General features: G+C 45.6%; 1 protein-coding gene across 3 annotated transcripts in view; it reads left to right on the top strand.

Moving 5' to 3' along the window:
* HPCAL1 (hippocalcin like 1) overlaps window positions 1–17,508 on the top strand; it is an 83,914-nt gene that overhangs the window by 39,300 nt on the left and 27,106 nt on the right. The gene's annotated exons all lie outside the window — the stretch shown is intronic.

Genomic DNA, 17,508 nt, shown 5'->3' with positions numbered 1-17,508 from the left:
AGCACGATAGATATGTTAATAAAAGAGTACGAAAATAGAAACTTCAGGATTCAAAACCTTGAGCAAATTGGTTTCAGAATATAGTAGGAGTACCTTCCCCGAGTTTTCATCCGCTTCCTAAGTGTTTTGAATCTGAAAAAAAAGAGCTGTTTCCTTTTGTTTTGCTTGGGTTTTGGTTTTGGTTGGGTTTTTTGTTTTAAGTTAGACCAAATGTATTTGACAAACTCTGCTCCTCACTTGAATAGTCAGGTAAGATGATTGAATGGTCCCCGTTCACCACTATAAAGGTAATGGGAGATGAATTTACCTGAAAAATGGCGAGTGAATTGAGGATTGGGAGATGATAGCATGTACAAAAGACGTTTCAAAGCAGAAAGGCACTAAATGTTGAATTTTGTAGAGTACCTGGGAAATGACTTCAGATTGTCCTCTTGAATCAGTGTGCTTTTACGGATCGTAGGATGGGTCTCTAAGGAAAGGGGTTCAGTTTTCCAGGCTAGCTGGTTCTCTGGTTGTTTCCAGACATCTACCAGCTCTGCGGTTGCATTCCCCTCCAGCCGCATGCTTTCTTTGCACCCTGGATAAAGTGTAACCTGGTAGGATGGTGGGCCTTTACCATGCTCTCCATCCCTTCCTGTGATGGCAAGGGAGTCGTTCTGTCTATTTCTAGCTAACCAAATATAAAAGTTTGATTTTATTTCACATTACATCTCAAGCATCCTTTTCCCTTCAGCCTCCCGTGCTCTGCGAGATGCCCCGGTCAGGGGTGACGACGACTCTGCCTGGAGTTCCAGGCACCCTGGGGGAGCAGAACAGCATCCACCTCTGTGACAGCACCCAGGCAGAATCCAGGGTTTATTATGCCTAAATGCAAGTCAAAACCTGCAAGAAGTGGTTTAATAATGGGAATGTCAGCAGACCCCAGAGTACAATGATGCTGCTGGATGCTTTCATAAATCTAAGGTTTAGGGATGACAGTTATGATGCATGGCACTGGGAGAATGTGAAACTGCAGTCATTAAAAAAAATGGGCTTTTAAACTAATGGCAGCTGCCTAAACAGTTTTGCAGTGAAGCAGATTCCCTTAGGCTACCATTCTTCAAATAATACAGGTACTATTGACTTTAAAAAAACAGGAAAATATTTTGTTTTGGTGCTGTAGCGCTGCTTTTACATTCATCCCAAAGGTCAGGCTGCTAAGTGTTTGCTAGGTTTTAAGCTGGAGGTGTTAGAAAATGAATGGCAACATTTCCAGATAATTCATTCATAGTTATTCCCCTGAATTAAGCCACCTGTGATACCAAGGATTCACACTTGTTCCTAGATGGGTTTCCAAGTGAGTATGGGGGCACTGTTCTCCATCCAAACTCAGCTGTGTTTAATCCAGTAGGTAGTTCTGGACAATGTGTCCGTTACACAGAATTTTATCCAAGTATCTCCATCAAAACCTGCTCCAACTCCTGCTGGTTTAAAATGATACACAATAAAGCAGTGTGTTGCCTTGTCTCCCTTGAAGCCATCATTCCCAGCCTAAAGCTGGAGGTGTAAAGACGCATGTATTGCCTTTTCCTTCATGCCAGCGAGGTCCTGATGGACAGGCGCTACCCATGATCTGAAGTGCGTTGGCCAGTTCCTTGAAGAGGCATTTCAAGAGTGTTTGGCGGTTGCAGAAGCCCAACCCATTCTCAGCCGCCCACTTTCACATCTTTTGTAACTTTGACTTTACCCAGGCTTAGTTTCTTCCTGAAAATAACTTGTTTTGGCTCAGTCTCCGTCCCCCTCGTTCTTCAGCTTGATCAGAACTCATCATCTTTTTTCTTTCCTTTTTTTTTTTTTTCCCCTCCTTTTATTACAAGCAATAGAGGAGAGGACAGAATAACCCTGACTGTGAAAGGATGCAGGACAGCAGATTTTGGTTGTTTTGTTTCATCTCTCTCTTCGTATCATACACAGCTCAGAGCCCACTTCTCTCCCTAGAAGCCCAATTTCAGCCTGGGGCTGGCCTTGCTTGCTGAGTAACTCCAGATTGATTTTTTTTTTTTTTTTTAAATTTTCATTATTACTACTTTTAAAGCAAACAGTTCCATTAGAAATGTATGTGAAATCCATTGCGACCAGTCATATTTCACTTTGAAGTCCTCCATGTCATGAGATGACAGTTTAAAGTTGGATGTTGTAATACTCTCTAGTTTTTCTAGGAGCCCTGCAAGACCGAGCAGAGGTTGGGAAGGACGATCTGGAGGTCTCCTGCCATGTCGGGGAGGTTGAGCGCAGCTGTCAGAACCTGATAAGTTCTCTCCCAAATGTCACCTGCAGTCCCGGCTCTCTGCAGGTTTTGGCTGTCCTGTGAGACCTGGGTAACACTGCTTCTTTCCACCACTTTTTTTCTTTGCTTCCATAGTCTGTCCTAACCATAAACGTGTTTTCTGTGAGCAGTTCTTTGTGGACAAGGAGAGCTGTCTTAACTGCGGTGACTTAGCAAGGTTTTCTTCTTCCTGGGAAGTATGCTTGAGTCAGGAGAGGAGAGTGGAAAAAGAACGGTTAAATTAACTATGACATGAACATTTGAACAGATGGCTGACCTTTTGTAACACCAAGAACCATTTACTTTTAGAAGTTTGCAGGCTGTTTTAAGTTTGTCATGCTCTTTACAACCATCTGAGTGTAGATATATGACACGGTTTATTAGCTTACCACAAGGCTCTGTTGCTTAATTTCCCTTCTGTTTGAAACACTGAGCTTTAGGTGGAATAAGTGGGATCCAGGAGAATCGATGAGATCAGCTCCCTTTGTGTCAACTTTCTTTAAACTCCTGGAAGCTGAGGGAGGAGGGATGCTCCCGGTCATGCTGGAAGGAGCTCAGCTTGCTCCCCCAGGAGAGCTCAGCCCTAGCACGGGCGAGGGCCACGCAACAGTTAATTGTGGACAGGGCAGAGACAGATGATCATCCTGCCCCAAATCACTTAACCGTCTTAAGGGTCTACCCTTGCCTGCCTGAACGAGCCAACTAATCTTTCAGTGAGCCGCACAAGTGAGCGCTGAAGTATATATGGTACAAAGAGCGAGATGGCACAAAACAATCAAATTTCCCTATCCCAACCCTCCCCAAAAAGCTGTGCACCGTATGCCTGCTTAATGGGTGAAGAACATCACTGTTCGGAGCAAATTGTTTCAGCCTGTGGTGGGTTCTTTGTCCTCTGGAGGCTTTTTAGGTCAGGGTTGCATATCTTCTGAAAACATTTGTGGTGTAGGCCAAACAGGTGGTGGCTTGATGCAGAAATTCTTGGAGAAATTCTGTGAGTCAAGAGGTATCGGACTAGATCAGTTGTTCTCAAATTAATGCTTTTTGTGAGATCGCAGCAAATTCCCAGGGGCTGCGCTTTGGACAGTTGTGTGGTGATTTGGAAAAGCAATACCTACATGGTGGCCGCACATGAAGTCCTTGGCGCTGTCCTGGAGACCTGCTGGGACAGGTGATGCCGAGGGTCCCATCTGGGATTCAGTGAGTCAAGGGTGGAGGAACAACTGTGAAGCGCTTGGAAATTGTCTTTATAAGGAGCACACCATGTTAGTCCACCAAAAAGTGAAAGAAAGAAAAAAATCTGTATCAGCGCAGCATGTATTTCTTTTACAGAGGTCTGGCTTATCACTGTGGTTGGCTTTTCTTAATTACTGCTAATGCTTCTGCAGGCTGTGCAGTTGGAATTGGAATGACTGGCCCGGAGTCAGGGCACAGAGGCTTTTATCGGGGCCACTTGGAGACAGGCCATCTGCAAGATGTATTTATTTTTCTTATTTGTCTTCCCTAAATAAAATGTGATGCTGTGAGAATGTCTGTTCCATCCTATTGCTTCACTCCACCAAAGTTGCCATTTTCTGACAAACTGTTTTAGAAAGTTATATTTGGCAAATGGCTGTTTACTTAATTCCTCTCCTATCGTTGCTGCTTGTCTGTGAAACCCAAATCTGTTTGCGTGCAAGCTCAGCTGTAGCTCAGTTGAGAGGATTCTTTAAACCATAGTTGCTTTCTGCTCGTTTGTTTTTTTTTTTTAACTCCTTTTCTCTCACAATGGAGGAACTGCAGGTACTTCATATCTGACAAAGGCAAATCCAGTACCTGCAGAGCCAAGGGCTGTTAGACTTTCCAATAGCCACGTGGTCAGGTTTCCTTGCTTACCCCAAGTGTTGGAGCTTCAACACTCTTGGCATCCCCCAGCTATAACACAGAGAGCGTAATGAGGATTAGACTTGCAGGGGTGAGTTTCTTCTCTCTGCAGAAAAACATGTGAAGCTCCACGAAGAAGCAGCCACCCCTGTTGGTTCCTGAAGTCCTGCTGGCTCAGGTCCTTAGCCAACAAGGAGGACTTCCCCATGATCACCTTCAGCAAGATTGGCTTGTCAGGAGGACTTGGGAGAAACAGCTGCTTTTTTTTTTTTAAGAAAAGTGATTTCCTCGGGCTCAGTGCCCTCTCTGAAGTGAACTTACCTGCTTGGGACACTGGGATTTGTTTTAGAAATAAAATACTCCTTTATCATGGAGCTCTGTGCAAAACTGTGCTGTTCCAATCACTGGGGGAAAAGGGAGAGTCCCTCGATGAAACTGGTTGTTGCAGGGTTTTTCTTAGACTGCTAAAGTTAAGGCTGTCCCTGGCAAAGTAAGTTTAAGCAAGGCTTAACATGCTTTGCCCACAGTTACTGCGATATAACCCAGCTTTGGCCACCCTAGCCTAGCAATGGGTGTTTCTGGAGGAAGGTAGAGCATAGGGCCTGTCGTTATAAAGGGAAAAGCAATTATAAAAGCAAAAGAGCAAACAGTTGTTTATAATCTATAAAAATTGATACTCATCGCTCTCAGGTTCGCCTTCCTTGCCTTAAGATTTTCTCATTAGAAGCAGTTTCTGTAAATACCATCTCTTTCTTTCCCTTTGGAGAGATCTCAAATTGCTGGGCTGGAATTGTTGTCTGGGTAATCAATAAACTTTAATCTACATGACGGGTTTTTTTGTTGAAGTTGGTTCTTTCTGGACTGGAGAGAACATGTCTAAAGCAAATGTAAAATGAAGAAGGGTTAGATTCAACTTGACTCACTCTTACAATTTTGCAATATGAATGTCTTCCAAAACAATTACTGTTACTGCTAAGTGGACACTAAATGATTAATCTACTAGCAGACAGCCAGCGCAGTAGTGTCTTTGAAACAATTTTTGAGCCTCTTCCCCACTGTTCTTTCCCTGCAAGACTGGTTTAAAGATAAGACACTGACAATAAAATAAATAGTGATTTGTAGCCTGGTTCTCTTTCAGTCTACTCCTTTGCTTCAGCGTTGCACTTCTGTCTCACACTGAAAAGTATGTAATGAAAGGATTTTAAAGTCTGCCCTGAGCCCCAAAAAATATTCAATCTTGTATTTCATTTGAGGCATATGCTTAAATTATCATAGGGTTGGCTGGATTTATTCGTGCACTTAGATGCATGCTTAATCTGGATGAATAACAATGCTTGAGAGCTTTTGTTGATGGGAGGTCACAAGTGTTCTTTGTGAGTTGGTGGCATCGTGTGCAGAGCATGTGAAAATATTAATTGATCATTTTACTGTCTGGAGTAGTCCTTATAATGGGAATACCTGCTTACGTCCTGGTTTTCTTTTCAGAAGGTCTCTCCTTTTGGCTGTGTGGTGCGGAGGGAGAACTTCCCAGCGCTTAGTTAAGGAGCTGAATTTGCAGCTGAATTTAGGGAGATGACTAAACACCTTAAAATGCAATGATTTGTGAGAGAAAAGGCAAGACTGCAGAAAAGACTCCAGTTTGGTTCCTCATACGTTCTGTAAACTTGTACATTTTTAACATTTTTACAGGTACAAGTCATAGCACTACATACCACGTTGCATCAAGACAACTGACTCAGAAAAATCCTCTAGAGTCTGTTGATGTCATGGACTTGCCTATGTGCTAGTGTTGGTTTTAATTGTCTTTCTGTTTGAGCAGATGTCCTCAAATCTGACTTCAGGTTAGAGGTTAAGCTGTTTCTCATTACTTTGAATAGCAATGATATGTTTGGTTGTACGCCTAGTTGAGCTGGTGAGCAGCAGTGGAGCTGGGCATAAGTCATGGAGTTACTCATATAGCTTCTTACCCTTGCCTTAAGTTGTTCTGGTTAATAATATAATAATAATTCTGGACAATAATAGGTTTGCTTCCCTGGCTTGTGTGATGGCAATTCTGTTATTGCAGAGGTTTTGAGTTTAACTCTCAGTAAACTGCAGTCACAAAGCCAGTTACTGCATGTATGGTTGAATACTGGCTTGATGGAGCTACAAAATATTTTCTCTGCACTTGGAAATATTTTCTCGTCCCCTAAAGGCAACCCTGTGCTCTGATAGTGACACTTTCATTGGAGAACGAGAAGGCTTAAAAACTGGCTCGTACTGCACATTTTTTTAATCCCAGCTTTCTCAGGTAAATGAATCACCTTTTCTTAATTCCACGTGGTGGAAGAAACAGTCATGATGGTGCTTGTAAATGATGCGGTTTGCTTTTGCTCAGGATGCTGACGTTTGGGAGTGAACTCCAAGCAGACATCTGTGCTATGTTAAGGTTATTCAGAGCAAAGCTTGGTTTTAGTCTTAACATATTTGCTACCAAATTTTAGTAAGTAAACATGAGACAGACTGCTCTCACCCAGCAACAGATATGATTGTTTTGGTGGTATAGCTTTGGTGCCTGTTCCAAAATGACTCAGATGACCAGTGTTTAAAAATAAGCACCCTCCCCTCCTCCAAACCTCCGGGTGTGGGAGCCTGTGCTGCAACTCCTGCTGAAGATCAGAGAGGGGTGATGGTGTGCTGAGGTCAGAAAAGGGGTGCGAAGATGCTGAAGGAGAGCACCAAGAGCGGTCTTGCCTGTGGGTGCTGCGGGATGAGGCTACAGGTGTCAATTAATCCCATTTAATCTTATTTTTAAGATAGTTTTCTCCATGCATTGTGAGAGACTCTCATCCTGTTTTTTATGTTTCTCTGTGAGCTGGTGGTGGTCAGCGTGTTTCAAAACAGCAGCTTTCACGAAGCCGTGTTGATTGCAAAGCCCAATCTCATGCTGTTGCAGTGAGCGACGAGTAGACTTCCAACCCAAACAAACCAACAGGCCCCTCTTGGGTGTTTGCCTTGCTGAGAGGCTGTTCATTGCCCTCTCTGCTTAGAAACTGCCCCACTTTCAGTTTTAACTTACTGTCTGTTCAATAGTTTGGGGGTTTTGTTGTCAGTGCTATGGGTTTGTTTTTTTTCCATCTGCTGTTCACCATCCTGATGCGGTTACAGCAAAAGCTCCTCTCCCTTCTTGTGCTTTCATTTTAAGATGCATCAGCCAAGTGCTGCTAGTCTGCCACTTTCCTTAGCCTTTTTTTTTTTAATTTGTATCACTGAAGAACATTTTGATCTTTGCTCTTTATTTTTATTTGCATGATCTAATCCAGCTTGACTTTGGCAATTGCTCTTTACCCCTTTGCTTCCTGACCTCCGTAACACAGCTGTCTTTGCTGAGCAGCCCTTCCTTTCCATTCCTTGCAGGCACTCTGCTTAGTCCTAAAATCCCTTTTTTGGTGATTGTTTCTCCAGTTAGATTGGGAGTCATTCCCTAGATGTCTCCCCCACTTTGCTTGGGGTTATAAGTACCAACTCTTTTTTTTTTTTTTATCTTTGCCATAAAGATAGTCTAAGCTTCTTCCAAGTGTGTCCTTGAGCACTTCAGTCCTGTTGACTTCCATGCTGAGTTCCTTTGATTCCTCAAAGTTTATGGAAAATTGAAAATACGAATTTTTATGTTTCACTTCACAGTATTCTTCTACCTAAGCCACCTCTCCATGATTACGATTGCCTCCAGAGTTACTTTCTGTGAGCACTTACAGCTACTTACAGTGTCTAAATTAGTATTGCCCTTTTCTAGCTCAGCAGCTGGAGGATTACAACTGCTGTCTGCTGCTTCCAGGAATATCTGTGGTCAGCTCTTAACGTTAATAGCAGGTTCTTCAGTTGAATATTTTGGGAAGTTACAGTCCCACAGTAAGATAAACCCTGTTAGCACTTTTATCTTGCTGTGGACCTTGCTATCTACACTGCGCTCCCATGCAAACTCTGTAGGGTGTAGGACAACCCGTGCTGTTGTCCCTCCTTCTCCCAAGCAGTGTGGACCCCATAGCACCACAGACCAGCCATGACTGCCATCCTCCTGAGTTTCTTCTCCTTCTGCTTCCTGACTTTTCTGTTGCATTGCCCTGGCTCCCAGTATCAGTACATTAATCCTTGATCTTGTTTCTTACTCATCATCTGTGAATTTCTGGCTAATTATCTACTGTCCTATCTGACTGCTGCTATCGATGTTAATATGCTCTTTGTTCTCCTAAGTTTGGATGATACTATGTGCTTTTTTGTCCACATTTACCAATCCCCCTGTCTGTTTATTAAAACCAGATGTGGGAATTAACTGATTTTCCTGATTATCTTCTCTAGAGGGGTTTTTTTTTTCTTTAGTTTAAAACTCTCAGCTGTGCCTGCTGTGATCACAGAAGGCCATCTCTCATCCACAGAGAAACGTCCTTTTTCCAATAATGCCTTCTGGTGGTAGAACACCCTAAAACTTCCCTTGCAGTGTCAGTTCTTGAACCATACGGATGACATTAACTTGTAATGGCTTTTCCCTCCTTTTGTAGCGTTGAAAGAAAGTCCCTGGGGATGATGCTCAGAGGCTAAGCCTGGTCTCTCCAGGCTCTTTATGGTCTAGAGGGAGATAGGCACCACCAGGGAGCATCTAAAACAGGCTCCTGCTCCAAATTGCCTTCCTAGTCTACTTCTCCCACTGGAAGAGAGACTATCCTCTTCTGGGCTAAATTTAGTCCTGAGCCTTGTTCATGCTTGTGGTTGAGTTCTCCATCTGCATGCTGAGAGCAAGGGCACTTCATCTCTTACCAGAAGGCCAAAGATAAATCTCTCCGGGAACGAGGAACTTGAATACTCTTAATAATAAGGACCAAATAAAGTGGTGTAAGTGAACAGAGAGCTGAGGACAGTACAATGGAGCAGCCAGGGGCATGGGATGGAAAAGGAGATGGAGAAGTGGAATATGATGGGGAAAAGTCAGGCCCCCAACACGAGCTGTGTCCTTGCAATCAGAAACAGCTGAAGGACTTTTATGGTGCAAAGACATCTTGCAGCATCTCTCCAAGCAGGAAGAATGAGTTCAGATTGCTGTGTCTACAGAGGACAATTGTTTTATTTCCCATTAAGAGGGTAGACGCAAAATCAGATTTCCACTCTGAGTTGTCTTATATTTTTAGCCTGTGATCGGATTGCAAATGCACACTGCATATTTACATTTCTGGAAGCAGGCTCTGGTGCCATCTTCTTAACCAGGATCCAAGTTAATTTGCTGAGCTTCCAGATGGGAGCCATTCATTTCTCTATTACAAATTTGCAGGAATGCTTAATTTAATCTAGATTTTCTAGCTCGGTAGTTTGCCTATTCTAACATTCAAGCATTTTCCTTCAAGCATTTTCCTTACCTCTCCTTACCTTCCCTTCTGTGTTTTTTTTTTTTTCCTTCCCCTTGAGCTGAATTATCCACTTGTGCGGAATAAAGAAAATGGATTTTGCAGAAGGAGCCACCTGTCCATCATCCAGCCTGCGTGGAAGCAGATTGTCCTTCCATCTCCTATAGAAGGTTTCCTAAGAGGGGACTAAGAGCAAGGTGTAGCTGGTAGAGCCTCTTAGCCCTGTTTCACTTGGTTTGTTGAGGCTCATTAAAGTTTGCTAGTTTCTTTGTTTTAAAATATTTAATGATCACCTTATTCTGGTCTAGTACATGTGCTGAATGAAGATGTCGTTAAACTACTGCCTCTTTCTCTGTTGCGGGTAGATAAGGATATTTGCAAGGGGAGGCTCATAATTTTCCTTAGCAACGTTCAGCCTCCAGTGCATTGAGTGACTTGTGATTGTATTATAGCCATTTCTTTAATGAAATTTTAAACTACATGTCTCTTTAGAACCACTTCTGCCTGGGGTTCTTAGATAGCCATGCAAACACTATGTATATCATTGCCGTGGCATGCAGTACATACTGAAGAAGCAGATGGGGTACAGACAGGTAAGGTTAGCTCACGAGCTGGCCTCTTTCTTCATTACTGCATTTTCCATAACAGTTAAGACTGTGGTAGGAAAAAATGATGCATCACGTTTTAGCTACTTTAGTTTCAGAATGAGTGTATTGAACCAGCTTGAGGTCAACTTTATTATTTCTTCTTCTTGTGTTATGAATTCCCAGTACTCCCAATAGGCAAACCTCATCCCAGAAAAACACAGAAGTGCTGCACAGAGAGACTGCATCCCTAAGCCCCGGGGACACAGCATGCCCGGAGCGACAGGCATGCTTGAGAGCTTGTCCTGAGCAGGTCGGGTCAGTGACCTGCAATACTTAGCACATGGATGAGCATCTACAATTGGCCTGCGTGGTTCCTGTGTTGCTTATGGTCATGCAGCAGTTGAAGGAAGCTGGGGTTGGTAGGGAATACACAATATGAAACTGTCCTACTTCATTCCTTGCTCAGGATTGTTGCCTGTGAGGCAGTGATGATGGGGATGACGTGATCATAGAATCATTAAGGTTGGAAAAGACCTCTAAGATCATCGAGTCCAACCATCGACCCAACACTAAACCATGTCCCTAAGTGCCTCATCTGCATGTCTTTTAAATACTTCCAGGGATGGGGACTCAACCACTTCCCTGGGCAGCCTCTTCCAATGTTTAACCACTCTTTCAGTAAAGAAATTTTTCCTCATGTCCAATCTAAACCTCCCCTGCCGCAACTTGAGGCCATTTCCTCTCGTCCTATCGCTTCTTACTTGGGAGGAGAGACCAACACCCACCTCGCTACAACCTCCTTTCAGGTAGCTGTAGAGAGCGATGAGGTCTCCCCTCAGCCTCCTTTTCTCCAGGCTAAACAACCCCAGTTCCCTCAGCCGATCCTCAGAAGACTTGTTCTCCAGACCCCTCACCAGCCTCGTTGCCCTTCTCTGGACACGCTCCAGCACCTCAACGTCCTTCTTGTAGTGAGGGGCCCAAAACTGAACACAGTATTGGAGGTGCGGCCTCACCAGTGCCGAGGACAGGGGCACGATCACTTCCCTACTCCTGCTGGCCACACTATTTCTGATACAGGCCAGGATGCCATTGGCCTTCTTGGCCGCCTGGGCACACTGCCAGCTCATGTTCAGCCGGCTGTCAACCAGCACCCCCAGGTCCTTTTCCGCCAGGCAGCTTTCCAGCCACTCTTCCCCAAGCCTGTAGTGCTGCATGGGGTTGTTGTGGCCAAAGTGCAGGACCCGGCACTTGGCCTTGTTGAACCTCATACAGTTGGCCTGGGCCCATCGATCCAGCCTGTCCAGGTCCCTCTGCAGAGCCTTCCTACCCTCGAGCAGATCAACACTACCGCCCAACTTGGTGTCGTCTGCAAACTTTCTGAGGGTGCACTCGATCCCCTCATCCAGATCATTGATAAAGATATTGAACAAGACCGGCCCCAGTACTGAGCCCTGGGGAACACCGCTCGTGACCGGCCGCCAACTGGCTTTAACTCCATTCACCACAACTCTCTGGGCCCAGCCGTCCAGCCAGTTTTTGACCCAGCGCAGAGTACACCTGTCTAAGCCGTGAGCCGCCAGCTTCTCGAGGAGAATGCTGTGGGAGATGGTGTCAAAGGCCTTACTAAAGTCCAGGTAGACCACATCCACAGCCTTTCCCTCATCCACTAGGCGGGTCACCTGGTCATAGAAGGAGATCAGGTTGGTCAAGCAGGACCTGCCTCTCATGAACCCATGCTGGCTGGGCCTGATCCCCTGGTTGTCCCGCACATGCCTTGTGAGCGCCCTCAAGATGAACTGCTCCATAATCTTCCCTGGCACCGAGGTCAGGCTGACAGGCCTGTAGTTCCCCGGATCCTCCTTCCGGCCCTTCTTGTAGATGGGCATCACAATGGCAAACCTCCAGTCGTCTGGGACCTCCTGGACCAGAAGACATCTTTTTGTTCTGCATCTGTACAACATAAAGTCTTGCTGCCTCCTGGTCTGTTTTTCAGGCTCCAAGGTGCTGGGGTGATGCTTTCACCCAGGTGATGCTCAACTCTTGCAATGGTAGGGCAAAGTGGGGTAGTTGGCTATGCAGTCAGGAGACTCTGGTTGCTCACTTCTGGTATAAATAGTCCTTGGTACTTTTATGTTTTTGGGATGGAAGTGTCAATACTGGTTTTCCCCACAGCAGATGAGTGGACAGGTTTTGGAGTATTTTATCAGGCGATGGAACCAATGGGGGCTCACTTCTGGAAGGCAGATGACGGAGCGTGGGGCAGGGCTGGGTGAAGCGATACTGCAGTTGTGCCTGGGAAGGCAGGCACAGGCTCGGCAGCGCAGACCAGCCTCAGGACCGAGGGCAGGGGGTACATTTTGTACATGTTTGAAGGGTCAAGGCACAACCTGGACCTGATTCTCAGCACCACTGGCAGGCTGTGAAACACCACAAAGGCAAAGGTGGTGTGGTGGAAATGATACAGTAAAAGATTATTTGGCTAATAGTATTCAGGTCAGCATCTCAGGTTAACAGACAGTAAGCCAGACAGGGTGGGAACTTATTTTAAATTATATAAATGATGCTATAATATATATTTTATTAGACAATTTTTTTCCATCTTACTCTGCCACTGTAAAAAAGGATGAATATAAAGGAGAAAGAAACAACATTGGTATTAGAAACAGAAGCTTCTGTAATGTAGCCATGCGATAAGCTTGTTACATCGAAACGATCAGCCTTGAAGTTTTCTCCCTGTCATGCTGCACATGCAAACTCATTAAGACCCTTTAGGAGTTTCTCACTTAGGACTTCTTAGGAGGTCTCCTCCTGCTGTAGTGTGAGTAGGACACTGAAAACATGGGAGGCTGCCCTGCAGCAGCCGGAGCTATTTTGGGCTACCTAGCAAATCCTGTTAAGTCAGGAGTGTCAATACAATGCGTACAACTTTGGTTCTGAAGGGGCTATTTATAGCTGCAGTAAGAGTATTGTGTGCACAGGGCTTTTCTTTCACACCTCATAAGGGACTTTGGCAGATTCGCCGTCCCCTTTACCTGCTCAGCAACTCAGGTGCCAGACCTCCGAGAGCACCAGTGTTTTAGCTGGAAATCCTGGTCATCTTCCAAGGCCATCTGAGGGCCATCATGGAGGAGGAGGTCGTGATTTTCTGCCTGCCTCTCTGTACAGCATCTCCTCCTCTCCTGGCTCACTGGGTTCAGCGGTTTGGCTCTCAGGGTGTGCAGTCCCCTGCCGTCACCACGAGCGCTGTGGTGGGAAGGAGGAGGGACACCATATATATGTCAGCAATGTCATTAAACTTCTCAAGCTCTCTCCATGATGAGTGAGCTTTCTGAAATGTTTTGGGACAAAGTGCATAAGATCTGGAGTTTGGAGGGACCGAATATGGCAGAGGTCCAGGGGCAGGGTAACAAGGAGATGTGCTTGGTCTTCATGGGAAGGATGATTTACGCACCCTGTTGGCAGTGTCGGTTCGTGGTTTTGGGGTCTGGCTGGGTAGATAGGAAGGACTCGCCTATAAGAAGTTTCCAGCCTGGTGGAGCGAGGACCTCCTTTGTGAGCGTGTGTTCACAGTCTGTCTTTAGGCTTTGGCATTTGGCGAGCATGCTAATGGTATGTCAAGGAATTGCCACTAATTTAGTTTTAAAATAACACAGTGTTAGTGGAGCACAAACAGCGAAGACCAGTGAGAACATGCTCCTTCCCACAGCTGGCCCGGGCTAGGGTCCCCCCACCACTGCCAGCCCCTGGGATGCTGCCGTGAAGTGCAAACGTGTTGTTAAAGCGTATGAGCTTTCTGCATGCTTACTGCATTACACTGAGCGAGTTGATTATAGGGATTGTTTATTTTATGGGTTTTTTATATTCTTATTGGGAGCCATTTGTCAGTCTGCATGGAAATCTGATTAGCGGAGAATTGCTAGCTCTCTGGTATATGTTGACCTATAAAGTGAAGGATGCAGCAATAAACACAGTTCATTAGGCTGCTGGAGAAGTCTGTAGGCTTCTTTGGAGGCTGGAAAGGAGAGGTCTTGAAGTTTAAATGCCTTTCCCTTGGGAACTCGCCTGTGTTTGGCACAGGGGGCCTGCACTGGCATCCCTTGGGGAGGCTGGTAGCCCATCTCAGCCAACCGGCACTGCTCTCTGCTGCTGGAAGTCTGGGGTGTGGGTGTCAGTGGGTCTCTGTGCCCACCTTGGTGGTGAGCTGAGAAGGAGCTGCCTTACTACACAGGTGGTCTCATGCAGGAAGGGAGCAGGACACTGGTGTCACCGCAGCCACAAATCCGCCCCATCAGCAAAGCGGTGCGGCAAAGCCTTGCACAGCGGAAAGGGGAAAGATGCTGCTTCTATAGATGAAGGGAACAGGGAATTGTAGCTGACTGTGGTGCTTCGGCAATGCTTCCTAGAAGTAAGTATGATGCTCCTTGCAGAGTGCTGTTTGTTAGTTAAGTAAGTTTAAATTCAGGTCTCCTTCAGGGTACAGGTGCACAGCACAAGGCTTCCACTTCACCCAGCAAATGCACCTCTCCATTGCTCTGCATAAAATAACTTTCAGTTTTTAAGCAAGGGGATATTTGACCTCGGCGCTGGGCGCCTTGGTGTGTTGCTGCTGGCAGGTGTTGAATGGGCACTGTACACGAGTGGATAAAATATGGACAAGGTGACTGATGACACCTGCAGCCTTACGGTGATATTTTTGTGAAATGTCTCCAGTGTAGCAAAAGCCCAGGGCTGTTCTCGCCAGTATCTTTTTTTTTTTTTTCCTTAATTACAACAAAATATTTAATTTGGACCTGTTGGAGTGGGTCCAGAGGAGGGCCATGAAGATGATCAGAGGGCTGGAGCACCTCTCCTGTGAAGAAAGGCTGAGAGAGTTGGGGTTGTTCAGCCTCAAGAAGAGAAGGCTCTGGGGAGACCTTATTGCAGCCTTTCAAGATATAAAGGGGGCTTATAAAAAAGATGGAGAAAGACTTTTTAGCAGAGCCCGTAGTGACAGGACAAGGGGCAATGGTTTTAGACTGAAAGAGGGTAGATTTAGATTAGATATAAGGAAGAAATTTTTTACACTGAGGGTGGTGAGGCACTGGAACAGGTTGCCCAGAGAAGTTGTGGATGTCCCATCCCTGGAAGTGTTCAAGGCCAGGTCGGACGGGGCTTTGAGCAACCCGATCTAGTGGAAGCTGTCCCTGCCTATTGCAGGGGGGTTGAACTAGATGATCTTTAAGGTCCATTCCAACCCAAGCCATTCTATGATTCTATGATTCTAATTTTTTGTTAACAGTGTAGGAAGAACCTTTGGCAATAAGGCAAGCAAAGGCTGGGGAGAGCTTTGCACTCTGTGGTGGTGCATTCAGGACACCGCTGCCAGCGTCATGTGGGGTGAGGTGGTTTGGGGCAGCAGACTGGTGCTGCTCCTGTCCCCATCCTGGCAGCCTTGGAAGAGGCCAAGCCTCCATCCAGGACAGGATAAAGGTATATTTTTAACCACTGTTTTGACAGGATGAGTTCAGCTGCTTGGTCAAGGTGGATCTGGGCTGCAGCGTGCCTGAACAGCAGGTGAGCGTGCAGCCTGCCCTGGTCCCTTCTGGGCACCCCGATACATTGACTTGTTTAGAAAATCCAGTCTGGCTGGTTGAGACAGGCGAAGAGGACTGAGTGAGAGTGAAGCAAGGGGTGGTTGTTAGCTAATGTAATCTGCTGTCCTAAAGCCAGCCTGTGTCTTACCGCGTGTTTGTTGGGTTGGACTGGGAAAAGACGTCCACGTGTCAGCTCTGCTTCTTAAGATGCACAAAAATATTTGCCAGCCTTTCCAAAAGATTTTTAAATTACTTAAGGTATCTGTAAGGCTGCATTGAATCTACTTTTTGTCCTAGCATAGAGGACCACTGAGTGGTTGGAGTGGCCCAAGTGTCTTAGCATCCACCTTTTTATATTCACAAACATCTTATTGTTGTTGAGGTTGTGGAGCAAAGCTTGTGTGTCTTCAAGCCTTGTAGTGCTTGAAGCTGTCCGGTCCATCCCTGAGCTACTGTGCAGTGGCATACCCACCAAATTCTTAATGTCTTGGAGGTAAAAATCAGCAGTGAGATACTGTAAAAGAGGCAGATGCCTTCTTACGATTTCAAGTGGCTCCATTTTATCTTTGAAGTTTCCTTTCATCAGAATGATGGCTTATACTTGTTGTCCAAGCAGTATGGTATCCAGCAAGTAGTGAGGGCATTAGGCATTGCCGGTGACGTCAGGGCGGTGCAGAGCTGGCGTGGCATTTGCAAACGATCACTCATAAAACCAGTGCTGTGATTAATTAGGGTTTTCAGAGCTCTGAAACAGTCATTTCTATATTAATAATGTTCACGTCTAAGTGGCCCTCCACTGGTGTGGGGTTTCTCTTTGAACTTAGGTTGAAGCAGGTAATTTTGCCATTAGAGCCTGAATATGTAGCCACGTCAGGCTGTGGGCACAAATTGGGTCTTGTGTAAATGTATTTGCTCCTTGAAGGTTTTCTTCTCTTCGATGCAGAAGTCTTGCTGCTGTAGGTGTAAATATGTGTATGCTGACCTAGTTCCCCCCTTTTTTTTAAAGATCTGTGAATTTCCAATAGACACATTTTGGAAAACTAGGGGATCTTTCAACTTTTTATCTTTATTTTACCTTTGAGGGAAACTAAGTGCTGTACCAGAAATTCCCACGGTGGATGGGTGACCAGCCAGGTGGTCTACTCCTAGCCCCAAAAATTCAACCTGGGGAGCTGTAGATTGCAAAACCATCAACCACTTGGAAACCCTTCAACCCTTTCTACCTGCCTGTGCCTATGAAACTAAAGTTTGGGGCGTCTCTTGAGATCCCGTATCTTGTTTAACTGAAACACCCCAAGATACTATAAGTAATGATGTCTGAGGAGCTTGCAGAAGAGAAGCAACAGCCAACTCCGGGCTAGCAGGGACTCAGACCTGTGTTTGAACTGGTGGGAAGGGACAAATAATTCCACGCTAGCTCTTCTTTCCCTGAAATGTCTGCAGCGAAGCTTTGGAGGTGTAAGCTGCATCTTCTGCCGGTGCTCCTAGATGTCCTAAGCCGGGATGGTTTTTGGGGAGGTGTGAAGGGGGGAGACAAGCTGAGAGCAGAGCCACCTGCCTGCTTTTACGCCGTAGCAGCGCTAAGGACATGTTGCTTTTCCGAGCTCTCTCTTCAGGCTTTGCCTGCTTCTTTACTTGAGAGACTTAATTTGGTGTTTGAGAGACTCTTATCTTGCCTCTGTAGGAATGGGGCTGCTGAGGGGGGTAATGGAAATGTTCGGGGTGATAGGGTGATGTCTGTTCTCCACCATCACTCAGGAATTTCTGAGTGTTGGAAGGATGTAAAATGTAAAACCCATCACTGGGTGGAG

This window comes from Aptenodytes patagonicus, chromosome 3 (genome assembly GCF_965638725.1).
Source record: "Aptenodytes patagonicus chromosome 3, bAptPat1.pri.cur, whole genome shotgun sequence".
NCBI classification, from domain to species: Eukaryota; Metazoa; Chordata; class Aves; order Sphenisciformes; family Spheniscidae; genus Aptenodytes; species Aptenodytes patagonicus.
This window is presented reverse-complemented; position numbering and strand designations above follow the sequence as displayed.